The sequence below is a fragment of the Hypomesus nipponensis genome, chromosome 27 (genome assembly GCF_054491055.1).
Source record: "Hypomesus nipponensis isolate SF chromosome 27, ASM5449105v1, whole genome shotgun sequence".
Classification (NCBI taxonomy): Eukaryota; Metazoa; Chordata; class Actinopteri; order Osmeriformes; family Osmeridae; genus Hypomesus; species Hypomesus nipponensis.
Genome location: NC_140387.1, coordinates 2078132 through 2098868, shown reverse-complemented (window position 1 = coordinate 2098868; position 20737 = coordinate 2078132). Strand labels below are relative to the sequence as shown.

Sequence of the window (20737 nt, the reverse complement as noted above, 5' to 3'; positions counted from 1 at the left end):
CCCTTGACTCGTGGTTAATAAAAAACTCACACCCTCCAGGTGGGCATGAAACCACGTCACAGCAGAAACAAACTCTCAGACACAGCAACTGTCCACTGAGCCGAATGTTCACACGTTGCAGTAAAAAGAACATGTAGTCTTCCAGAAGTCTGACACACAAATATTTTCCCTATAATCGAACGTTCAACGGTGGCTATTTTAATGAAAAGACATGTGCTCGCAAGCAAATGCTCAAAAGGTCTTGGCAAGTTTGTGTTGTGTCAAACAGTGGATAGAGTAACTCAATTTTTTTTGTCGAACCATGAGAAGGTTTAAGAGGGCATCTGGCATATGCTACTCCCAGCGCTGTCTCTGACATCATGTGAACCTGATCCAAGGGACGTGGTGCCTTCTGTGGAGAAATGACCAACTGCCTGCCGTCGATTAATCTGGGAAGCCAAAGACAATATTAACCTTAACTAATACTAACAACGTACACAAAACAAGTGTACGTTGTCTTACACTTGATAAACATGGTTTCTCAGAGTCAACTTGGCGTGCCAATGTTGTGGTTTTCTCAGACAAGTATAAAACCTTTGCAATCAGTGATTCTTAATTTTTATTTTTTTTATTCCTTGCACATTACATACTAAGTCTTATCTTAGAGAGATGACAGAGGTTGACATGATTATGCCCTATGGTTCATTAATACGCATTACTTTTTAATTCCACATCATAAATAACATATTGGAATTGTGACAATATGCAACTTGGCCGTTTCCCCTCGGGCATTCAGATTGATGGTAAGAGCCTGCACCAGGCCTTGCCTCTGCTGACAACATGAGCTATAAATTAATGCTTCGACACTAACGCAGAAAATTTATGCCAGTGGAAATACAGGAGCAAGGAAAACAGTCTTCCTACAGACACTGTGCACTGATAATTAAGGATACGCTGAAGACTGATAAGTCTAAAAATAAAACCAAAAACGTTGTGAGTTGACGGTTTGGGTGATACCCTCACACATGGTGAGAAGGCAGGGAGTCCACGATGAGTCGATCACTGACACAAAACTGCACAGGACTGTGGGTAAAGGGGTCCAAGGGTTAATAGTGAGAGTTAATACTGAAAATCCCATGGAGAAGGTACTCGTTGTGTGCCTCCTTTCACAGAGGCATGGTGAGTAGGAGTCTACTATCCACATCCAAATAGGTAAGTTTTATTTTATTTTTATATATATAATAAGCACATCACGGGTATGTCCTGGTTAAAACCTTTCAAAAAGAGATTGTGTCTACGTGTAAACGGCCTGAAAGAGCAGCTGGTGTAATGTGTGTTATTGTGTAGTTAAGTTGGCTGTTTAACACAGTTGAAAAGACAATTTTGCAGGTTTTATTAAAAGTATTCTGATGATCAAGTAAGGAATTGGTTTTTACCTGAAGACCAATTTGATCTGGAAAAGATTTAATAAATATGCTCCAGGTGATGTTGAAACTCACATTTGAAGAGGACGTACCGGTTTGTTGGTGAGTAATATTCTGAGTTTGAAACCTATAATTCAAGAAATCGGTTTAATATGATTTACAAAGTAAAGACCAACCAAATGTCAATGCTCCAGGTGAGGCTCAAACTCACAACCTCGGCATCGCTTTGCAGATTACTGTCTTATAAGTACCGCGCGCTAACCGATTGCGCCACTGGAGCAGTTGAAAAGAAGATATTACTTATCAGATCAGACCTTCAGTACAGTATTCACATGACGCAGTTCTGAAATCCACTTAGAAAACAGAAAAATATTGAAACAATTGGTGACATATAAAAGTGTTCCAACTCACCATTTCACTTTGGAAGAAGTAATGGGCTTTTTCATTGGTATTTTTCTGAAACTGAAAGCCTTGTTTCAAGAACTCTCTTATTGTCAATGTACTGACCAAAGATAGATCAAATAGCAGTGGCTCCAGGTGAGGCTCGAACTCACAACCTCGGCATCGCTCTGCAGATTACTGTCTTATAAGTACCGCACGCTAACCGATTGCGCCACTGGAGCAGTTGAAAAGAAGATATTACTTATCAGATCAGACCTTCAGTACAGTATTCACATGACGCAGTTCTGAAATCCACTTAGAAAACAGAAAAATATTGAAATTACATAAACAATTGGTGAGATATAAAAGTGTTCCAACTCACTATTTCACTTTGGAAGAAGTATTGGGCTTTTTCATTGGTATTTTTCTGAAACTGAAAGCCTTGTTTCGAGAACTCTCTTATTGTCAATGTACAGACCAAAGATAGATCAAATAGCAGTTGCTCCAGGTGAGGCTCGAACCCACAACCTCGGCATCGCTCTGCAGATTACTGTCTTATAAGTACCGCACGCTAACCGATTGCGCCACTGGAGCGGATGAAATACCGCCAGCCCCTATCAAACCTGTACGACGAGTATGATTGCTGCGTGTTCAAAACATTTAGAAAATAGAAAACCACCTAAAGAGGTAGAAGAATTGAAGGGCTAAAATGTGATGTTTCAGTTCCCAATTCCACATTTGAAGAGGAAATACCAGTTTGTTGGTGAGTAATATTCTGAGTTTGAAACCTATAATTCAAGAACTCAGTTTAATATGATTTACAAAGTAAAGACCAACCAAATGTCATTGCTCCAGGTGAGGCTCGAACTCAAAACCTCGGCATCGCTCTGCAGATTACTGTCTTATAAGTACCGCGCGCTAACCGATTGCGCCACTGGAGCGGATGAAGTACCTCCAGCCCCTATCAAACCTGTACGACGAGTATGATTGCTGCGTGTTCAAAACATTGAGAAAATAGAAAACCACCTAAAGAGGTAGAAGAATTGAAGGGCTAAAATGTGATGTTCCAGTTCCCAATACCACATTTGAAGAGGAAATACCAGTTTGTTGGTGAGTAATATTCTGAGTTTGAAACCTATAATTCAAGAACTCAGTTGAATATGATTTACAAAGTAAAGACCAACCAAATGTCATTGCTCCAGGTGAGGCTCGAACTCAAAACCTCGGCATCGCTCTGCAGATTACTGTCTTATAAGTACCGCGCGCTAACCGATTGCGCCACTGGAGCAGTTGAAAAGACGATATTACTTATCAGATCAGACCTTCAGTACAGTATTCACATGACGCAGTTCTGAAATCCACTTAGAAAACAGAAAAATATTGAAATTACATAAACAATTGGTGAGATATGAAGGTGTTCCAACTCACCATTTCACTTCGGAAGAAGTATTGGGCTTTTTCATTGGTAATTTTCTGAAACTGAAAGCCTTGTTTCGAGAACTCTCTTATTGTCAATGTACAGACCAAAGATAGATCAAATAGGAGTTGCTCCAGGTGAGGCTCGAACTCACAACCTCGGCATCGCTCTGCAGATTACTGTCTTATAAGTACCGCTCGCTAACCGATTGCGCCACTGGAGCGGATGAAGTACTGCTAGCCCCTATCAAACCTGTACGACGAGTATGATTGCTGCGTGTTCAAAACATTGAGAAAATAGAAAACCACCTAAAGAGGTAGAAGAATTGAAGGGCTAAAATGTGATGTTTCAGTTCCCAATTCCACATTTGAAGAGGAAATACCAGTTTGTTGGTGAGTAATATTCTGAGTTTGAAACCTATAATTCAAGAACTCAGTTTAATATGATTTACAAAGTAAAGACCAACCAAATGTCATTGCTCCAGGTGAGGCTCGAACTCACAACCTCGGCATCGCTCTGCAGATTACTGTCTTATAAGTACCGCGCGCTAACCGATTGCGCCACTGGAGCAGTTGAAAAGAAGATATTACTTATCAGATCAGACCTTCAGTACAGTATTCACATGACGCAGTTCTGAAATCCACTTAGAAAACAGAAAAATATTGAAATTACATAAACAATTGGTGAGATATGAAGGTGTTCCAACTCACCATTTCACTTTGGAAGAAGTATTGGGCTTTTTCATTGGTATTTTTCTGAAACTGAAAGCCTTGTTTCGAGAACTCTCTTATTGTCAATGTACAGACCAAAGATAGATCAAACAGGAGTTGCTCCAGGTGAGGCTCGAACTCACAACCTCGGCATCGCTCTGCAGATTACTGTCTTATAAGTACCGCACCCTAACCGATTGCGCCACTGGAGCAGTTGAAAAGACGATATTACTTATCAGATCAGACCTTCAGTACAGTATTCACATGACGCAGTTCTGAAATCCACTTAGAAAAAAGAAAAATATTGAAATTACATAAACAATTGGTGAGATATGAAGGTGTTCCAACTCACCATTTCACTTCGGAAGAAGTATTGGGCTTTTTCATTGGTATTTTTCTGAAACTGAAAGCCTTGTTTCGAGAACTCTCTTATTGTCAATGTACAGACCAAAGATAGATCAAATAGGAGTTGCTCCAGGTGAGGCTCGAACTCACAACCTCGGCATCGCTCTGCAGATTACTGTCTTATAAGTACCGCGCGCTAACCGATTGCGCCACTGGAGCGGATGAAGTACCGCTAGCCCCTATCAAACCTGTACGACGAGTATGATTGCTGCGTGTTCAAAACATTGAGAAAATAGAAAACCACCTAAAGAGGTAGAAGAATTGAAGGGCTAAAATGTGATGTTTCAGTTCCCAATTCCACATTTGAAGAGGAAATACCAGTTTGTTGGTGAGTAATATTCTGAGTTTGAAACCTATAATTCAAGAACTCAGTTTAATATGATTTACAAAGTAAAGACCAACCAAATGTCATTGCTCCAGGTGAGGCTCGAACTCACAACCTCGGCATCGCTCTGCAGATTACTCTCTTATAAGTACCGCGCGCTAACCGATTGCGCCACTGGAGCAGTTGAAAAGACGATATTACTTATCAGATCAGACCTTCAGTACAGTATTCACATGACGCAGTTCTGAAATCCACTTAGAAAACAGAAAAATATTGAAATTACATAAACAATTGGTGAGATATGAAGGTGTTCCAACTCACCATTTCACTTCGGAAGAAGTATTGGGCTTTTTCATTGGTAATTTTCTGAAACTGAAAGCCTTGTTTCGAGAACTCTCTTATTGTCAATGTACAGACCAAAGATAGATCAAATAGGAGTTGCTCCAGGTGAGGCTCGAACTCACAACCTCAGCATCGCTCTGCAGATTACTGTCTTATAAGTACCGCGCGCTAACCGATTGCGCCACTGGAGCGGATGAAGTACTGCTAGCCCCTATCAAACCTGTACGACGAGTATGATTGCTGCGTGTTCAAAACATTGAGAAAATAGAAAACCACCTAAAGAGGTAGAAGAATTGAAGGGCTAAAATGTGATGTTTCAGTTCCCAATTCCACATTTGAAGAGGAAATACCAGTTTGTTGGTGAGTAATATTCTGAGTTTGAAACCTATAATTCAAGAACTCAGTTTAATATGATTTACAAAGTAAAGACCAACCAAATGTCATTGCTCCAGGTGAGGCTCGAACTCACAACCTCGGCATCGCTCTGCAGATTACTGTCTTATAAGTACCGCGCGCTAACCGATTGCGCCACTGGAGCAGTTGAAAAGAAGATATTACTTATCAGATCAGACCTTCAGTACAGTATTCACATGACGCAGTTCTGAAATCCACTTAGAAAACAGAAAAATATTGAAATTACATAAACAATTGGTGAGATATGAAGGTGTTCCAACTCACCATTTCACTTTGGAAGAAGTATTGGGCTTTTTCATTGGTATTTTTCTGAAACTGAAAGCCTTGTTTCGAGAACTCTCTTATTGTCAATGTACAGACCAAAGATAGATCAAACAGGAGTTGCTCCAGGTGAGGCTCGAACTCACAACCTCGGCATCGCTCTGCAGATTACTGTCTTATAAGTACCGCGCCCTAACCGATTGCGCCACTGGAGCAGTTGAAAAGACGATATTACTTATCAGATCAGACCTTCAGTACAGTATTCACATGACGCAGTTCTGAAATCCACTTAGAAAAAAGAAAAATATTGAAATTACATAAACAATTGGTGAGATATGAAGGTGTTCCAACTCACCATTTCACTTCGGAAGAAGTATTGGGCTTTTTCATTGGTATTTTTCTGAAACTGAAAGCCTTGTTTCGAGAACTCTCTTATTGTCAATGTACAGACCAAAGATAGATCAAATAGGAGTTGCTCCAGGTGAGGCTCGAACTCACAACCTCGGCATCGCTCTGCAGATTACTGTCTTATAAGTACCGCGCGCTAACCGATTGCGCCACTGGAGCGGATGAAGTACCGCTAGCCCCTATCAAACCTGTACGACGAGTATGATTGCTGCGTGTTCAAAACATTGAGAAAATAGAAAACCACCTAAAGAGGTAGAAGAATTGAAGGGCTAAAATGTGATGTTTCAGTTCCCAATTCCACATTTGAAGAGGAAATACCAGTTTGTTGGTGAGTAATATTCTGAGTTTGAAACCTATAATTCAAGAACTCAGTTTAATATGATTTACAAAGTAAAGACCAACCAAATGTCATTGCTCCAGGTGAGGCTCGAACTCACAACCTCGGCATCGCTCTGCAGATTACTCTCTTATAAGTACCGCGCGCTAACCGATTGCGCCACTGGAGCAGTTGAAAAGACGATATTACTTATCAGATCAGACCTTCAGTACAGTATTCACATGACGCAGTTCTGAAATCCACTTAGAAAACAGAAAAATATTGAAATTACATAAACAATTGGTGAGATATGAAGGTGTTCCAACTCACCATTTCACTTCGGAAGAAGTATTGGGCTTTTTCATTGGTAATTTTCTGAAACTGAAAGCCTTGTTTCGAGAACTCTCTTATTGTCAATGTACAGACCAAAGATAGATCAAATAGGAGTTGCTCCAGGTGAGGCTCGAACTCACAACCTCGGCATCGCTCTGCAGATTACTGTCTTATAAGTACCGCGCGCTAACCGATTGCGCCACTGGAGCGGATGAAGTACTGCTAGCCCCTATCAAACCTGTACGACGAGTATGATTGCTGCGTGTTCAAAACATTGAGAAAATAGAAAACCACCTAAAGAGGTAGAAGAATTGAAGGGCTAAAATGTGATGTTTCAGTTCCCAATTCCACATTTGAAGAGGAAATACCAGTTTGTTGGTGAGTAATATTCTGAGTTTGAAACCTATAATTCAAGAACTCAGTTTAATATGATTTACAAAGTAAAGACCAACCAAATGTCATTGCTCCAGGTGAGGCTCGAACTCACAACCTCGGCATCGCTCTGCAGATTACTGTCTTATAAGTACCGCGCGCTAACCGATTGCGCCACTGGAGCAGTTGAAAAGAAGATATTACTTATCAGATCAGACCTTCAGTACAGTATTCACATGACGCAGTTCTGAAATCCACTTAGAAAACAGAAAAATATTGAAATTACATAAACAATTGGTGAGATATGAAGGTGTTCCAACTCACCATTTCACTTTGGAAGAAGTATTGGGCTTTTTCATTGGTATTTTTCTGAAACTGAAAGCCTTGTTTCGAGAACTCTCTTATTGTCAATGTACAGACCAAAGATAGATCAAACAGGAGTTGCTCCAGGTGAGGCTCGAACTCACAACCTCGGCATCGCTCTGCAGATTACTGTCTTATAAGTACCGCGCCCTAACCGATTGCGCCACTGGAGCAGTTGAAAAGACGATATTACTTATCAGATCAGACCTTCAGTACAGTATTCACATGACGCAGTTCTGAAATCCACTTAGAAAAAAGAAAAATATTGAAATTACATAAACAATTGGTGAGATATGAAGGTGTTCCAACTCACCATTTCACTTCGGAAGAAGTATTGGGCTTTTTCATTGGTATTTTTCTGAAACTGAAAGCCTTGTTTCGAGAACTCTCTTATTGTCAATGTACAGACCAAAGATAGATCAAATAGGAGTTGCTCCAGGTGAGGCTCGAACTCACAACCTCGGCATCGCTCTGCAGATTACTGTCTTATAAGTACCGCGCCCTAACCGATTGCGCCACTGGAGCAGTTGAAAAGACGATATTACTTATCAGATCAGACCTTCAGTACAGTATTCACATGACGCAGTTCTGAAATCCACTTAGAAAAAAGAAAAATATTGAAATTACATAAACAATTGGTGAGATATGAAGGTGTTCCAACTCACCATTTCACTTCGGAAGAAGTATTGGGCTTTTTCATTGGTATTTTTCTGAAACTGAAAGCCTTGTTTCGAGAACTCTCTTATTGTCAATGTACAGACCAAAGATAGATCAAATAGGAGTTGCTCCAGGTGAGGCTCGAACTCACAACCTCGGCATCGCTCTGCAGATTACTGTCTTATAAGTACCGCGCGCTAACCGATTGCGCCACTGGAGCGGATGAAGTACCGCTAGCCCCTATCAAACCTGTACGACGAGTATGATTGCTGCGTGTTCAAAACATTGAGAAAATAGAAAACCACCTAAAGAGGTAGAAGAATTGAAGGGCTAAAATGTGATGTTTCAGTTCCCAATTCCACATTTGAAGAGGAAATACCAGTTTGTTGGTGAGTAATATTCTGAGTTTGAAACCTATAATTCAAGAACTCAGTTTAATATGATTTACAAAGTAAAGACCAACCAAATGTCATTGCTCCAGGTGAGGCTCGAACTCACAACCTCGGCATCGCTCTGCAGATTACTGTCTTATAAGTACCGCGCGCTAACCGATTGCGCCACTGGAGCAGTTGAAAAGAAGATATTACTTATCAGATCAGACCTTCAGTACAGTATTCACATGACGCAGTTCTGAAATCCACTTAGAAAACAGAAAAATATTGAAATTACATAAACAATTGGTGAGATATGAAGGTGTTCCAACTCACCATTTCACTTCGGAAGAAGTATTGGGCTTTTTCATTGGTATTTTTCTGAAACTGAAAGCCTTGTTTCGAGAACTCTCTTATTGTCAATGTACAGACCAAAGATAGATCAAACAGGAGTTGCTCCAGGTGAGGCTCGAACTCACAACCTCGGCATCGCTCTGCAGATTACTGTCTTATAAGTACCGCGCCCTAACCGATTGCGCCACTGGAGCAGTTGAAAAGACGATATTACTAATCAGATCAGACCTTCAGTACAGTATTCACATGACGCAGTTCTGAAATCCACTTAGAAAAAAGAAAAATATTGAAATTACATAAACAATTGGTGAGATATGAAGGTGTTCCAACTCACCATTTCACTTCGGAAGAAGTATTGGGCTTTTTCATTGGTATTTTTCTGAAACTGAAAGCCTTGTTTCGAGAACTCTCTTATTGTCAATGTACAGACCAAAGATAGATCAAATAGGAGTTGCTCCAGGTGAGGCTCGAACTCACAACCTCGGCATCGCTCTGCAGATTACTGTCTTATAAGTACCGCGCGCTAACCGATTGCGCCACTGGAGCGGATGAAGTACCGCTAGCCCCTATCAAACCTGTACGACGAGTATGATTGCTGCGTGTTCAAAACATTGAGAAAATAGAAAACCACCTAAAGAGGTAGAAGAATTGAAGGGCTAAAATGTGATGTTTCAGTTCCCAATTCCACATTTGAAGAGGAAATACCAGTTTGTTGGTGAGTAATATTCTGAGTTTGAAACCTATAATTCAAGAACTCAGTTTAATATGATTTACAAAGTAAAGACCAACCAAATGTCATTGCTCCAGGTGAGGCTCGAACTCACAACCTCGGCATCGCTCTGCAGATTACTGTCTTATAAGTACCGCGCGCTAACCGATTGCGCCACTGGAGCAGTTGAAAAGAAGATATTACTTATCAGATCAGACCTTCAGTACAGTATTCACATGACGCAGTTCTGAAATCCACTTAGAAAACAGAAAAATATTGAAATTACATAAACAATTGGTGAGATATAAAAGTGTTCCAACTCACTATTTCACTTTGGAAGAAGTATTGGGCTTTTTCATTGGTATTTTTCTGAAACTGAAAGCCTTGTTTCGAGAACTCTCTTATTGTCAATGTACAGACCAAAGATAGATCAAATAGCAGTTGCTCCAGGTGAGGCTCGAACCCACAACCTCGGCATCGCTCTGCAGATTACTGTCTTATAAGTACCGCGCGCTAACCGATTGCGCCACTGGAGCGGATGAAATACCGCCAGCCCCTATCAAACCTGTACGACGAGTATGATTGCTGCGTGTTCAAAACATTGAGAAAATAGAAAACCACCTAAAGAGGTAGAAGAATTGAAGGGCTAAAATGTGATGTTTCAGTTCCCAATTCCACATTTGAAGAGGAAATACCAGTTTGTTGGTGAGTAATATTCTGAGTTTGAAACCTATAATTCAAGAACTCAGTTTAATATGATTTACAAAGTAAAGACCAACCAAATGTCATTGCTCCAGGTGAGGCTCGAACTCACAACCTCGGCATCGCTCTGCAGATTACTGTCTTATAAGTACCGCGCGCTAACCGATTGCGCCACTGGAGCGGATGAAGTACCTCCAGCCCCTATCAAACCTGTACGACGAGTATGATTGCTGCGTGTTCAAAACATTGAGAAAATAGAAAACCACCTAAAGAGGTAGAAGAATTGAAGGGCTAAAATGTGATGTTCCAGTTCCCAATACCACATTTGAAGAGGAAATACCAGTTTGTTGGTGAGTAATATTCTGAGTTTGAAACCTATAATTCAAGAACTCAGTTGAATATGATTTACAAAGTAAAGACCAACCAAATGTCATTGCTCCAGGTGAGGCTCAAACTCACAACCTCGGCATCGCTCTGCAGATTACTGTCTTATAAGTACCGCGCGCTAACCGATTGCGCCACTGGAGCAGTTGAAAAGACGATATTACTTATCAGATCAGACCTTCAGTACAGTATTCACATGACGCAGTTCTGAAATCCACTTAGAAAACAGAAAAATATTGAAATTACATAAACAATTGGTGAGATATGAAGGTGTTCCAACTCACCATTTCACTTCGGAAGAAGTATTGGGCTTTTTCATTGGTATTTTTCTGAAACTGAAAGCCTTGTTTCGAGAACTCTCTTATTGTCAATGTACAGACCAAAGATAGATCAAATAGGAGTTGCTCTAGGTGAGGCTCGAACTCACAACCTCGGCATCGCTCTGCAGATTACTGTCTTATAAGTACCGCGCGCTAACCGATTGCGCCACTGGAGCGGATGAAGTACTGCTACCTCCTATCAAACCTGTACGACGAGTATGATTGCTGCGTGTTCAAAACATTGAGAAAATAGAAAACCACCTAAAGAGGTAGAAGAATTGAAGGGCTAAAATGTGATGTTTCAGTTCCCAATTCCACATTTGAAGAGGAAATACCAGTTTGTTGGTGAGTAATATTCTGAGTTTGAAACCTATAATTCAAGAACTCAGTTTAATATGATTTACAAAGTAAAGACCAACCAAATGTCATTGCTCCAGGTGAGGCTCGAACTCACAACCTCGGCATCGCTCTGCAGATTACTGTCTTATAAGTACCGCACGCTAACCGATTGCGCCACTGGAGCAGTTGAAAAGAACATATTACTTATCAGATCAGACCTTCAGTACAGTATTCACATGACGCAGTTCTGAAATCCACTTAGAAAACAGAAAAATATTGAAATTAGATAAACAATTGGTGAGATATAAAAGTGTTCCAACTCACTATTTCACTTTGGAAGAAGTATTGGGCTTTTTCATTGGTATTTTTCTGAAACTGAAAGCCTTGTTTCGAGAACTCTCTTATTGTCAATGTACAGACCAAAGATAGATCAAATAGCAGTTGCTCCAGGTGAGGCTCGAACTCACAACCTCGGCATCGCTCTGCAGATTACTGTCTTATAAGTACCGCGCGCTAACCGATTGCGCCACTGGAGCGGATGAAATACCGCCAGCCCCTATCAAACCTGTACGACGAGTATGATTGCTGCGTGTTCAAAACATTGAGAAAATAGAAAACCACCTAAAGAGGTAGAAGAATTGAAGGGCTAAAATGTGATGTTTCAGTTCCCAATTCCACATTTGAAGAGGAAATACCAGTTTGTTGGTGAGTAATATTCTGAGTTTGAAACCTATAATTCAAGAACTCAGTTTAATATGATTTACAAAGTAAAGACCAACCAAATGTCATTGCTCCAGGTGAGGCTCGAACTCACAACCTCGGCATCGCTCTGCAGATTACTGTCTTATAAGTACCGCGCGCTAACCGATTGCGCCACTGGAGCAGTTGAAAAGACGATATTACTTATCAGATCAGACCTTCAGTACAGTATTCACATGACGCAGTTCTGAAATCCACTTAGAAAACAGAAAAATATTGAAATTACATAAACAATTGGTGAGATATGAAGGTGTTCCAACTCACCATTTCACTTCGGAAGAAGTATTGGGCTTTTTCATTGGTATTTTTCTGAAACTGAAAGCCTTGTTTCGAGAACTCTCTTATTGTCAATGTACAGACCAAAGATAGATCAAATAGGAGTTGCTCCAGGTGAGGCTCGAACTCACAACCTCGGCATCGCTCTGCAGATTACTGTCTTATAAGTACCGCGCGCTAACCGATTGCGCCACTGGAGCGGATGAAGTACTGCTAGCCCCTTTCAAACCTGTACGACGAGTATGATTGCTGCGTGTTCAAAACATTGAGAAAATAGAAAACCACCTAAAGAGGTAGAAGAATTGAAGGGCTAAAATGTGTTGTTTCAGTTCCCAATTCCACATTTGAAGAGGAAATACCAGTTTGTTGGTGAGTAATATTCTGAGTTTGAAACCTATAATTCAAGAACTCAGTTTAATATGATTTACAAAGTAAAGACCAACCAAATGTCATTGCTCCAGGTGAGGCTCGAACTCACAACCTCGGCATCGCTCTGCAGATTACTGTCTTATAAGTACCGCGCGCTAACCGATTGCGCCACTGGAGGGGATGAAGTACTGCTAGCCCCTATCAAACCTGTACGACGAGTATGATTGCTGCGTGTTCAAAACATTGAGAAAATAGAAAACCACCTAAAGAGGTAGAAGAATTGAAGGGCTAAAATGTGATGTTTCAGTTCCCAATTCCACATTTGAAGAGGAAATACCAGTTTGTTGGTGAGTAATATTCTGAGTTTGAAACCTATAATTCAAGAACTCAGTTTAATATGATTTACAAAGTAAAGACCAACCAAATGTCATTGCTCCAGGTGAGGCTCGAACTCACAACCTCGGCATCGCTCTGCAGATTACTGTCTTATAAGTACCGCACGCTAACCGATTGCGCCACTGGAGCAGTTGAAAAGAAGATATTACTTATCAGATCAGACCTTCAGTACAGTATTCACATGACGCAGTTCTGAAATCCACTTAGAAAACAGAAAAATATTGAAATTAGATAAACAATTGGTGAGATATAAAAGTGTTCCAACTCACTATTTCACTTTGGAAGAAGTATTGGGCTTTTTCATTGGTATTTTTCTGAAACTGAAAGCCTTGTTTCGAGAACTCTCTTATTGTCAATGTACAGACCAAAGATAGATCAAATAGCAGTTGCTCCAGGTGAGGCTCGAACTCACAACCTCGGCATCGCTCTGCAGATTACTGTCTTATAAGTACCGCGCGCTAACCGATTGCGCCACTGGAGCGGATGAAATACCGCCAGCCCCTATCAAACCTGTACGACGAGTATGATTGCTGCGTGTTCAAAACATTGAGAAAATAGAAAACCACCTAAAGAGGTAGAAGAATTGAAGGGCTAAAATGTGATGTTTCAGTTCCCAATTCCACATTTGAAGAGGAAATACCAGTTTGTTGGTGAGTAATATTCTGAGTTTGAAACCTATAATTCAAGAACTCAGTTTAATATGATTTACAAAGTAAAGACCAACCAAATGTCATTGCTCCAGGTGAGGCTCGAACTCACAACCTCGGCATCGCTCTGCAGATTACTGTCTTATAAGTACCGCGCGCTAACCGATTGCGCCACTGGAGCAGCTGAAAAGACGATATTACTTATCAGATCAGACCTTCAGTACAGTATTCACATGACGCAGTTCTGAAATCCACTTAGAAAACAGAAAAATATTGAAATTACATAAACAATTGGTGAGATATGAAGGTGTTCCAACTCACCATTTCACTTCGGAAGAAGTATTGGGCTTTTTCATTGGTATTTTTCTGAAACTGAAAGCCTTGTTTCGAGAACTCTCTTATTGTCAATGTACAGACCAAAGATAGATCAAATAGGAGTTGCTCCAGGTGAGGCTCGAACTCACAACCTCGGCATCGCTCTGCAGATTACTGTCTTATAAGTACCGCGCGCTAACCGATTGCGCCACTGGAGCGGATGAAGTACTGCTAGCCCCTATCAAACCTGTACGACGAGTATGATTGCTGCGTGTTCAAAACATTGAGAAAATAGAAAACCACCTAAAGAGGTAGAAGAATTGAAGGGCTAAAATGTGATGTTTCAGTTCCCAATTCCACATTTGAAGAGGAAATACCAGTTTGTTGGTGAGTAATATTCTGAGTTTGAAACCTATAATTCAAGAACTCAGTTTAATATGATTTACAAAGTAAAGACCAACCAAATGTCATTGCTCCAGGTGAGGCTCGAACTCACAACCTCGGCATCGCTCTGCAGATTACTGTCTTATAAGTACCGCGCGCTAACCGATTGCGCCACTGGAGCAGCTGAAAAGACGATATTACTTATCAGATCAGACCTTCAGTACAGTATTCACATGACGCAGTTCTGAAATCCACTTAGAAAACAGAAAAATATTGAAATTACATAAACAATTGGTGAGATATGAAGGTGTTCCAACTCACCATTTCACTTCGGAAGAAGTATTGGGCTTTTTCATTGGTATTTTTCTGAAACTGAAAGCCTTGTTTCGAGAACTCTCTTATTGTCAATGTACAGACCAAAGATAGATCAAACAGCAGTTGCTCCAGGTGAGGCTCGAACTCACAACCTCGGCATCGCTCTGCAGATTACTGTCTTATAAGTACCGCGCGCTAACCGATTGCGCCACTGGAGCGGATGAAGTACTGCTAGCCCCTATCAAACCTGTACGACGAGTATGATTGCTGCGTGTTCAAAACATTGAGAAAATAGAAAACCACCTAAAGAGGTAGAAGAATTGAAGGGCTAAAATGTGATGTTTCAGTTCCCAATTCCACATTTGAAGAGGAAATACCAGTTTGTTGGTGAGTAATATTCTGAGTTTGAAACCTATAATTCAAGAACTCAGTTTAATATGATTTACAAAGTAAAGACCAACCAAATGTCATTGCTGGAGGTGAAGTGTGTGCTGCATGTAGGTAGTCCAGAAGAGGCCTTCAGCACCTCCAGACGCACCAGAGGAACACAGCTGGATTCAGCCCAGTTGGCAGAGCTCCCCCTCGTCTCTGCATAGCTGATATAGGGCCGGGCTATCTGCTGTGACAACACCTTATTAAATTCTAGTGCATTTGTCCTTTTCCTTCTCCTTCCCTCCCTCTCTACATCTCTCCCTCCATCACTTCCTCCCTCCCCCTCCTTCACTTCCTCCCTTCTCTCCCTCCCTCCCTCCCCCTCTCTCTCTCCTTCCCTCCCCCACCCCTCCATCTCCACCTCCCTTCTCCCTCCCCCTTTCTCTCCTTCCCTCCCTCTCGTTCTCTCTCTATCCCCCTACCCAATTTACTTTTCTCCATCTCTCCCTCCCTCTCTTCCCCACTCCCTCCCCCCTCCATCTCTTCCCCCTTCTCTCTCTCTCCTTCCATCCCCGTCTCCCTCCCTCTCTTCCTCCCTCCCTCCCTCATCTTTTCCTCCCTCCCTCCCCCTTCCTCCCAGTATCTGGGGAGAGACTCGTTCCATGGAGCAGGACATAAATCCACAGTGCAGCCCCAGGCAAGGTCTTTATAAGAAGCTCATTCCTCATCACTTTACATAAACTCAGCAGCCCACAGTCCACCATACCTATATAATTACACTGAGCTTCAGCGAATATGGGTTTGGGAAAACAACCATTGTGCGACAGCTTATTGTTTGTCTTAAATGTTACTTTAAATGTGTTGTGGTTAGCATTTCTTGGGCATTTGAAAAGCAGAACATGGTTTTTAGCTGTCTGAAAAGACACTGAGCTGATGTTGTTGCATAGAAAATGAGGCACAGTGCAGTGTGTTAAAATACCATTGAATATGCAAACTGCATGCATAATATATGTAAGTTGCACTTTGTGCAAATGTAGTGTCTACTTCATTAATTATTTGCAAATTAGTACCCATGGCTAGTTACCCTACATCTCACTCTAGAGCATGTCATTATCAGTGATTAAATGAGGGATTTAATGATTCCTATTCTGAGGCCCAAGACCATGCATGACAACAATTTTTATTTGGAAAAATAGGCAAAACAGCAGAATCCACTCACAACAGGTTCTGACTCAGCACCTCTGACCTGAATTGACTCATTAATTACACAGCCAATAAAACATTAATTTGATCTATTAATCCATTCTGTCCATGAATCCTCAGTTACATTATACACAGTGAAGGTCAGGAGCGTAAGTCATGTGGGATCAAACCCATTCCAAGGCAAATAAAGCAACTGCCACTTAACACAGTTTAGTATTATGTTTGTCTGGGTTTCTGTCAGTGGGTGTGTATCTCTGTGTATGTGAGTGTGACTGTGTGTGTGTTTGTGTGACTGTGTGTGTTTCTCTGTGTGTGTGTGTGTGTTTTCCTTGCAGGGTCCAGGTAGCTTTGCCGGTGATTAATGTTCCATGTCTCCTCTCTGTGAGGGGTAGATAATATAGGAGGCTAAGGCCTTTGTGTTCCCTTTTTGTGTTAATGCCTGCGCCTATCAGGAGATTTAGGCAGCCCACGCTTCACACAGCCTGACCTGGGATTGGCTGACTCCAATCAATGGAAGATAATCAAATCTTTAGCAGGAAAGGAAGCCTGAAGGAACTCGGAGTACAAAATAAAAAACCTGACCAACCTGGTTATATTATTCTCACAATATTTTGACCCCGTTGAATAAGAGCGGTCAGTTTGGGATGATTCTTTAATCCAACCCTGTCATTGGAAAGGGGGGGGGGGGGGTGTGGAGGCAGAGTCGTCCGGTACAGACTCACAGGTGGAGACAGAAAGCCAGCAAGTTGCCTGTGTAGTCCTGCTCTCGGTGGCCCTGATTTTGTGCCTCTCCGCTGGCTTCCAGCAGGTGTGTCTGGCCAGACAACCTCTCCAGTGGCCAGGTGTACGAGGAAGAATATGAATCGGTTGGGGGAACATTCCAGCACTCCATATTCATGGCTTCATCATGACATGCCGTGTTCAGAGACACCAGCTAATAGACCGTCTGACACTGATCACCCCTGGAGCCTGGCTTCCCGACTGTAGGAGAGGACGCAGCTGTTGTGGAGGGGTGGCACACACACCTACCTAGGTCTGATGCCATACGTTTGCTCGCAAGTTTTTTATTTATTTTTTATTTTGGGTGGGTTGGGGATTACTCCCTGTACAAACATCACATCAAAAATCGTAAACATCACATCAAAGATCTTAAACCATCACATCAAAGATCTTAAACCATCACATCAAAGATCTTAAACATCACATCAAAAAGATCTTAAACATCACCACGAAGACCTTAAATAGGAAGGTTTTCTGTCCGGGGGTTTGTCAAGGTTACCGTGACGATGCCCAATCATTCCGAGGCTGGGCTTGCCACAGAGAGGTCTCAGTGTCACACTTTAATCAGTAGCCTTTTCAACGAGAGACAGAAGTGTTTTTTCTGTCTGATTCTCAAAGACAGCCTGTCATGTAGATCGTCCATTATCTTGTCAGGGTAACATTCTTGTCACACTTAAGAATTCCCCATCTGTTCACGCGGCCTCTTGTTCAAAGGTTTAAGAGAATTTTCAATAAGTTCTGAAGAAACAGAGGGCAATTTTTTTTGTGATAATTTTATCTCGGTACAAGGTCTACCCGCTACATACTGTGCAGCCAGAGAAACAACCAGAGAAAGAGAAAGAAAGAGTGGGAGAAAGATAGAGTGAAAATGAGGAGAGCAGCAAAGAAGAAAAGTAACAAAGCAAGATGGAATGTGTGGGATGACAAAAGAGAGAGAGAGAGTGTTGGAGAATACTAAAGGAATATCTCAGCCGTGGAAAGATGTTAATGGAATCTTCCAGAGAGAATGAATGGAAGAATGGAACGTTGGGGAGCAAATGAGAACACCACATTGATCCTACCTCACAGTACTACCATGGGGGTGGAATAGAGAGAGAGAGAGAGAGAGAGAGGGAGGGAGAGGGAGAGAGGGAGAGAGAGAGGGAGAGAGAGAGGGATGGAGCGGGAGGGAGGGAGGGAGGGAGGGAGGGAGGGAGGGAGGGAGGGAGGGAGGGAGGGAGGGAGGGAGGGAGGGAGGGAGGGAGGGAAGGAGGGAGGGAAGGAAGGAGGGAGGGAGGGAGGGAGGGACAGATGGAGCGAGCAAGAGGGAAGGAGGGAGGAGAGAAAACACAAAAGGGGGCAAGGAAATTAAAAAGTCACTTTTAAAGATGTCGAGATGTGTGGTTCATAAGCCCCCTTGTCACACATGTTCCCAATATGCATAACCCCATTTCAAAGCACAACTGATCTAATCAAGATGACTTGGCCTTGATTAGAGGACCTTCTTACACAGATCTGCAGCCCCCATCCTCCCTTGTGTTCGTCTGTCTACATCTGCTCAAGGCCTCTCTCTCTCTGCCTATCTCTGCCTCTTTCTCTCTGCCTCTGTCTCTCTCTGCCTCTCTCTCTGCCTCTTTCTCTCTGCCTCTCTCTCTCTCTGCCTCTCTCTCTCTCTGCCTATATCTGCCTCTCTCTCTCTGCCTCTGCCTCTCTCTGCCTCTCAATCTCTCTCTGCCTCTCTCTCTGCTTTTGCCTCTCTCTCCATCTCACTCTCTGCCTCACTCTCTGCCTCTCTCTCTGCCTCTCTCTCTGCCTCCACCGTGCCCTAGCACCTTGTACCGTCCCTCCTAATGCCGCTAGCACCTTGTGCAAAACATCCCATCTCAGCCTGTTTCCTGTGGTTTCCATCATTTTACAATGTGTCCTCAAACTGTCCTCTAAAACTGCTATTGCTACCCCTCCACAGCAGGGTGCTTGGGTTGGTGGGAGTAGGGCTTACAATAGCTGTGAACTATGGTGTTGGTAAGGCGTAACCTTTTCGCTAGACAAGAACAGAAGAGCCAATCAAGGATCCTCATTAACGCTTCTATTTTGGCCGGTGAAATACTCTAACCTCATTATAATGCATTTTCATATTCTTAAGAAAATGTCTGAGACTTGAGTGGCCTGAATACGTTATATTTCTTGCTTAACAAACTTTGTTTCGTTAGTTTCGCAGAAAGTCAGTGTCAGTATTCTCTGTTCACACCTCATGGTTTATTATTTCAGGAAACGTCAGTCCATCCATCAGCTCGAAATATATCGTAATATCGTGTTCTATGCTGAAAAAGCTGTGAAATTTTTTAAATCTTCAAAGATATTCCTTTTGCTAAGCTTTGAAAAACTTTTTTTTCCTTGCTGGTTATAATTCTGAACACAACTCAGAAGAGATGAATCAAAGCCTGCCATTTCAGGAGCGGGTGTACAGGGGGGGATTGTGTTCTTGTACGATTGTCTTGGTAAACAGCTGCTTCTCAGACTTCAAAGGGCCGCTTGGCAGCTCTGTGGTAAAACATGGAGTGAGGAAGGTTCGGCACAGGCCCTGTTTCTGTCCTGGTCTCCCCCTGCTGAGGGGAGGAGAGAGCACGCCAGCCCACCGGAGATTTATGGGGTATACTCCCCTGCTCTTTTACATGATAAGTATGAGAGTGGCCATATTGATTTATCTTCTGCTGCCGCTGGAGAAATCAAAATGGATTTGTGAATCGCCTCGACTCTCGAAACGCAGACCTGGACTTGAGAGTTGTGATTTATGATCTCTGGCGTCAGGACGCAAGTTTCAACTGTCTCTCACCCTGACAATCTCTCAGGCACCTGATGTGTCAGTACAACTCAGGTCCAAGTCCAGACTGTGGTGGAGTGCTGTCAACACTTTGCAAAGTGGATCTGTTGACTTAGCAAATGTAGCAAGTTCCCCAAGTTATGTACGCTTGACACTTATTTTGTGACCATAACAAAAAAAGTAGTGGTGCATAACAAAGGCTTGTTATGGTCACGTGAAGTCAAGTGAACACCATTTGTTAAAGCGTTGACAGGAAGGTGAAAAGGAGGTTAAAACAGATGTAACACACTAACGCTTTGACATCGCTTTTGTGCCATCCAACATTCAGTCAGCTTACGATGCTCAAGGAAGCTGCAGTACCTCTGTGTTACATCTGTTTTAACCTCATTTTCACCTTCCTGTCAACGCTTTAACAAATGGTGTTCACTTAAAGGTTTTCTTCCCTGGTAATAAACTGCTGTTTTGAAACTGTCACAAGATTGGCACATTGGTGTTTAGTTCCCCAACCACTAAACTTTAGTTTATTTTCCATTCTAGAAGATTGTTTTTTTAGCGGAACTTTGGACCACTTCAGTGCTGTTCATAACAGTCTCCTGTGAACTGTTCATTATTGGACACCTATTTGCTCTAGTAACCATGGTGACGTACTGCAAGAATCACTTTCTCATAGGCAAAATCATAGATATCTTGACTGAAACTAACCGCTTCTTTAATTACGGTAATCAACGAATGCATTATTCAAAGCATGGTATGTTTCCGCCTGAACCATGGTAACATGGTTGAACATTGACTTGATGCATGACTAAGATCCAAACCCTTTACAAAGGTGTCGAGA

The 20737-nt window shown here is 42.0% G+C and overlaps 39 non-coding genes across 39 annotated transcripts; all 39 read right to left on the bottom strand.

The window, feature by feature from the left end:
* Positions 1-1589: 1589 nt before the first annotated feature.
* trnai-uau (transfer RNA isoleucine (anticodon UAU)) lies at positions 1590-1683 on the bottom strand. Its single transcript has 2 exons — positions 1646-1683; positions 1590-1625 (listed from the first exon to the last, which is right to left on the bottom strand). It is a non-coding gene; the product is annotated as a tRNA-Ile (tRNA).
* Positions 1684-1932: 249 nt separating this feature from the next.
* On the bottom strand, positions 1933-2026 carry trnai-uau (transfer RNA isoleucine (anticodon UAU)). Its single transcript has 2 exons — positions 1989-2026; positions 1933-1968 (listed from the first exon to the last, which is right to left on the bottom strand). It is a non-coding gene; the product is annotated as a tRNA-Ile (tRNA).
* Positions 2027-2284: 258 nt separating this feature from the next.
* trnai-uau (transfer RNA isoleucine (anticodon UAU)) lies at positions 2285-2378 on the bottom strand. The gene is made up of 2 exons: positions 2341-2378; positions 2285-2320 (listed from the first exon to the last, which is right to left on the bottom strand). It is a non-coding gene; the product is annotated as a tRNA-Ile (tRNA).
* A 253-nt stretch (positions 2379-2631) lies between these two features.
* trnai-uau (transfer RNA isoleucine (anticodon UAU)) lies at positions 2632-2725 on the bottom strand. Its single transcript has 2 exons — positions 2688-2725; positions 2632-2667 (listed from the first exon to the last, which is right to left on the bottom strand). It is a non-coding gene; the product is annotated as a tRNA-Ile (tRNA).
* A 253-nt stretch (positions 2726-2978) lies between these two features.
* Positions 2979-3072, bottom strand: trnai-uau (transfer RNA isoleucine (anticodon UAU)). The gene is made up of 2 exons: positions 3035-3072; positions 2979-3014 (listed from the first exon to the last, which is right to left on the bottom strand). It is a non-coding gene; the product is annotated as a tRNA-Ile (tRNA).
* Positions 3073-3330: 258 nt separating this feature from the next.
* trnai-uau (transfer RNA isoleucine (anticodon UAU)) lies at positions 3331-3424 on the bottom strand. Its single transcript has 2 exons — positions 3387-3424; positions 3331-3366 (listed from the first exon to the last, which is right to left on the bottom strand). It is a non-coding gene; the product is annotated as a tRNA-Ile (tRNA).
* A 253-nt stretch (positions 3425-3677) lies between these two features.
* trnai-uau (transfer RNA isoleucine (anticodon UAU)) lies at positions 3678-3771 on the bottom strand. The gene is made up of 2 exons: positions 3734-3771; positions 3678-3713 (listed from the first exon to the last, which is right to left on the bottom strand). It is a non-coding gene; the product is annotated as a tRNA-Ile (tRNA).
* Positions 3772-4029: 258 nt separating this feature from the next.
* On the bottom strand, positions 4030-4123 carry trnai-uau (transfer RNA isoleucine (anticodon UAU)). The gene is made up of 2 exons: positions 4086-4123; positions 4030-4065 (listed from the first exon to the last, which is right to left on the bottom strand). It is a non-coding gene; the product is annotated as a tRNA-Ile (tRNA).
* A 258-nt stretch (positions 4124-4381) lies between these two features.
* trnai-uau (transfer RNA isoleucine (anticodon UAU)) lies at positions 4382-4475 on the bottom strand. Its single transcript has 2 exons — positions 4438-4475; positions 4382-4417 (listed from the first exon to the last, which is right to left on the bottom strand). It is a non-coding gene; the product is annotated as a tRNA-Ile (tRNA).
* A 253-nt stretch (positions 4476-4728) lies between these two features.
* trnai-uau (transfer RNA isoleucine (anticodon UAU)) lies at positions 4729-4822 on the bottom strand. The gene is made up of 2 exons: positions 4785-4822; positions 4729-4764 (listed from the first exon to the last, which is right to left on the bottom strand). It is a non-coding gene; the product is annotated as a tRNA-Ile (tRNA).
* A 258-nt stretch (positions 4823-5080) lies between these two features.
* Positions 5081-5174, bottom strand: trnai-uau (transfer RNA isoleucine (anticodon UAU)). Its single transcript has 2 exons — positions 5137-5174; positions 5081-5116 (listed from the first exon to the last, which is right to left on the bottom strand). It is a non-coding gene; the product is annotated as a tRNA-Ile (tRNA).
* A 253-nt stretch (positions 5175-5427) lies between these two features.
* Positions 5428-5521, bottom strand: trnai-uau (transfer RNA isoleucine (anticodon UAU)). The gene is made up of 2 exons: positions 5484-5521; positions 5428-5463 (listed from the first exon to the last, which is right to left on the bottom strand). It is a non-coding gene; the product is annotated as a tRNA-Ile (tRNA).
* Positions 5522-5779: 258 nt separating this feature from the next.
* trnai-uau (transfer RNA isoleucine (anticodon UAU)) lies at positions 5780-5873 on the bottom strand. Its single transcript has 2 exons — positions 5836-5873; positions 5780-5815 (listed from the first exon to the last, which is right to left on the bottom strand). It is a non-coding gene; the product is annotated as a tRNA-Ile (tRNA).
* A 258-nt stretch (positions 5874-6131) lies between these two features.
* On the bottom strand, positions 6132-6225 carry trnai-uau (transfer RNA isoleucine (anticodon UAU)). The gene is made up of 2 exons: positions 6188-6225; positions 6132-6167 (listed from the first exon to the last, which is right to left on the bottom strand). It is a non-coding gene; the product is annotated as a tRNA-Ile (tRNA).
* Positions 6226-6478: 253 nt separating this feature from the next.
* On the bottom strand, positions 6479-6572 carry trnai-uau (transfer RNA isoleucine (anticodon UAU)). Its single transcript has 2 exons — positions 6535-6572; positions 6479-6514 (listed from the first exon to the last, which is right to left on the bottom strand). It is a non-coding gene; the product is annotated as a tRNA-Ile (tRNA).
* Positions 6573-6830: 258 nt separating this feature from the next.
* Positions 6831-6924, bottom strand: trnai-uau (transfer RNA isoleucine (anticodon UAU)). Its single transcript has 2 exons — positions 6887-6924; positions 6831-6866 (listed from the first exon to the last, which is right to left on the bottom strand). It is a non-coding gene; the product is annotated as a tRNA-Ile (tRNA).
* A 253-nt stretch (positions 6925-7177) lies between these two features.
* Positions 7178-7271, bottom strand: trnai-uau (transfer RNA isoleucine (anticodon UAU)). Its single transcript has 2 exons — positions 7234-7271; positions 7178-7213 (listed from the first exon to the last, which is right to left on the bottom strand). It is a non-coding gene; the product is annotated as a tRNA-Ile (tRNA).
* A 258-nt stretch (positions 7272-7529) lies between these two features.
* trnai-uau (transfer RNA isoleucine (anticodon UAU)) lies at positions 7530-7623 on the bottom strand. The gene is made up of 2 exons: positions 7586-7623; positions 7530-7565 (listed from the first exon to the last, which is right to left on the bottom strand). It is a non-coding gene; the product is annotated as a tRNA-Ile (tRNA).
* A 258-nt stretch (positions 7624-7881) lies between these two features.
* On the bottom strand, positions 7882-7975 carry trnai-uau (transfer RNA isoleucine (anticodon UAU)). Its single transcript has 2 exons — positions 7938-7975; positions 7882-7917 (listed from the first exon to the last, which is right to left on the bottom strand). It is a non-coding gene; the product is annotated as a tRNA-Ile (tRNA).
* Positions 7976-8233: 258 nt separating this feature from the next.
* trnai-uau (transfer RNA isoleucine (anticodon UAU)) lies at positions 8234-8327 on the bottom strand. Its single transcript has 2 exons — positions 8290-8327; positions 8234-8269 (listed from the first exon to the last, which is right to left on the bottom strand). It is a non-coding gene; the product is annotated as a tRNA-Ile (tRNA).
* A 253-nt stretch (positions 8328-8580) lies between these two features.
* On the bottom strand, positions 8581-8674 carry trnai-uau (transfer RNA isoleucine (anticodon UAU)). The gene is made up of 2 exons: positions 8637-8674; positions 8581-8616 (listed from the first exon to the last, which is right to left on the bottom strand). It is a non-coding gene; the product is annotated as a tRNA-Ile (tRNA).
* A 258-nt stretch (positions 8675-8932) lies between these two features.
* Positions 8933-9026, bottom strand: trnai-uau (transfer RNA isoleucine (anticodon UAU)). Its single transcript has 2 exons — positions 8989-9026; positions 8933-8968 (listed from the first exon to the last, which is right to left on the bottom strand). It is a non-coding gene; the product is annotated as a tRNA-Ile (tRNA).
* A 258-nt stretch (positions 9027-9284) lies between these two features.
* On the bottom strand, positions 9285-9378 carry trnai-uau (transfer RNA isoleucine (anticodon UAU)). The gene is made up of 2 exons: positions 9341-9378; positions 9285-9320 (listed from the first exon to the last, which is right to left on the bottom strand). It is a non-coding gene; the product is annotated as a tRNA-Ile (tRNA).
* A 253-nt stretch (positions 9379-9631) lies between these two features.
* trnai-uau (transfer RNA isoleucine (anticodon UAU)) lies at positions 9632-9725 on the bottom strand. Its single transcript has 2 exons — positions 9688-9725; positions 9632-9667 (listed from the first exon to the last, which is right to left on the bottom strand). It is a non-coding gene; the product is annotated as a tRNA-Ile (tRNA).
* Positions 9726-9983: 258 nt separating this feature from the next.
* Positions 9984-10077, bottom strand: trnai-uau (transfer RNA isoleucine (anticodon UAU)). Its single transcript has 2 exons — positions 10040-10077; positions 9984-10019 (listed from the first exon to the last, which is right to left on the bottom strand). It is a non-coding gene; the product is annotated as a tRNA-Ile (tRNA).
* Positions 10078-10330: 253 nt separating this feature from the next.
* Positions 10331-10424, bottom strand: trnai-uau (transfer RNA isoleucine (anticodon UAU)). The gene is made up of 2 exons: positions 10387-10424; positions 10331-10366 (listed from the first exon to the last, which is right to left on the bottom strand). It is a non-coding gene; the product is annotated as a tRNA-Ile (tRNA).
* A 253-nt stretch (positions 10425-10677) lies between these two features.
* Positions 10678-10771, bottom strand: trnai-uau (transfer RNA isoleucine (anticodon UAU)). Its single transcript has 2 exons — positions 10734-10771; positions 10678-10713 (listed from the first exon to the last, which is right to left on the bottom strand). It is a non-coding gene; the product is annotated as a tRNA-Ile (tRNA).
* A 258-nt stretch (positions 10772-11029) lies between these two features.
* On the bottom strand, positions 11030-11123 carry trnai-uau (transfer RNA isoleucine (anticodon UAU)). Its single transcript has 2 exons — positions 11086-11123; positions 11030-11065 (listed from the first exon to the last, which is right to left on the bottom strand). It is a non-coding gene; the product is annotated as a tRNA-Ile (tRNA).
* Positions 11124-11376: 253 nt separating this feature from the next.
* On the bottom strand, positions 11377-11470 carry trnai-uau (transfer RNA isoleucine (anticodon UAU)). Its single transcript has 2 exons — positions 11433-11470; positions 11377-11412 (listed from the first exon to the last, which is right to left on the bottom strand). It is a non-coding gene; the product is annotated as a tRNA-Ile (tRNA).
* Positions 11471-11728: 258 nt separating this feature from the next.
* Positions 11729-11822, bottom strand: trnai-uau (transfer RNA isoleucine (anticodon UAU)). Its single transcript has 2 exons — positions 11785-11822; positions 11729-11764 (listed from the first exon to the last, which is right to left on the bottom strand). It is a non-coding gene; the product is annotated as a tRNA-Ile (tRNA).
* Positions 11823-12075: 253 nt separating this feature from the next.
* On the bottom strand, positions 12076-12169 carry trnai-uau (transfer RNA isoleucine (anticodon UAU)). The gene is made up of 2 exons: positions 12132-12169; positions 12076-12111 (listed from the first exon to the last, which is right to left on the bottom strand). It is a non-coding gene; the product is annotated as a tRNA-Ile (tRNA).
* A 258-nt stretch (positions 12170-12427) lies between these two features.
* trnai-uau (transfer RNA isoleucine (anticodon UAU)) lies at positions 12428-12521 on the bottom strand. The gene is made up of 2 exons: positions 12484-12521; positions 12428-12463 (listed from the first exon to the last, which is right to left on the bottom strand). It is a non-coding gene; the product is annotated as a tRNA-Ile (tRNA).
* Positions 12522-12774: 253 nt separating this feature from the next.
* Positions 12775-12868, bottom strand: trnai-uau (transfer RNA isoleucine (anticodon UAU)). The gene is made up of 2 exons: positions 12831-12868; positions 12775-12810 (listed from the first exon to the last, which is right to left on the bottom strand). It is a non-coding gene; the product is annotated as a tRNA-Ile (tRNA).
* A 253-nt stretch (positions 12869-13121) lies between these two features.
* On the bottom strand, positions 13122-13215 carry trnai-uau (transfer RNA isoleucine (anticodon UAU)). Its single transcript has 2 exons — positions 13178-13215; positions 13122-13157 (listed from the first exon to the last, which is right to left on the bottom strand). It is a non-coding gene; the product is annotated as a tRNA-Ile (tRNA).
* Positions 13216-13473: 258 nt separating this feature from the next.
* Positions 13474-13567, bottom strand: trnai-uau (transfer RNA isoleucine (anticodon UAU)). The gene is made up of 2 exons: positions 13530-13567; positions 13474-13509 (listed from the first exon to the last, which is right to left on the bottom strand). It is a non-coding gene; the product is annotated as a tRNA-Ile (tRNA).
* A 253-nt stretch (positions 13568-13820) lies between these two features.
* On the bottom strand, positions 13821-13914 carry trnai-uau (transfer RNA isoleucine (anticodon UAU)). The gene is made up of 2 exons: positions 13877-13914; positions 13821-13856 (listed from the first exon to the last, which is right to left on the bottom strand). It is a non-coding gene; the product is annotated as a tRNA-Ile (tRNA).
* Positions 13915-14172: 258 nt separating this feature from the next.
* On the bottom strand, positions 14173-14266 carry trnai-uau (transfer RNA isoleucine (anticodon UAU)). The gene is made up of 2 exons: positions 14229-14266; positions 14173-14208 (listed from the first exon to the last, which is right to left on the bottom strand). It is a non-coding gene; the product is annotated as a tRNA-Ile (tRNA).
* Positions 14267-14519: 253 nt separating this feature from the next.
* trnai-uau (transfer RNA isoleucine (anticodon UAU)) lies at positions 14520-14613 on the bottom strand. Its single transcript has 2 exons — positions 14576-14613; positions 14520-14555 (listed from the first exon to the last, which is right to left on the bottom strand). It is a non-coding gene; the product is annotated as a tRNA-Ile (tRNA).
* A 258-nt stretch (positions 14614-14871) lies between these two features.
* trnai-uau (transfer RNA isoleucine (anticodon UAU)) lies at positions 14872-14965 on the bottom strand. Its single transcript has 2 exons — positions 14928-14965; positions 14872-14907 (listed from the first exon to the last, which is right to left on the bottom strand). It is a non-coding gene; the product is annotated as a tRNA-Ile (tRNA).
* Positions 14966-20737: the final 5772 nt, after the last annotated feature.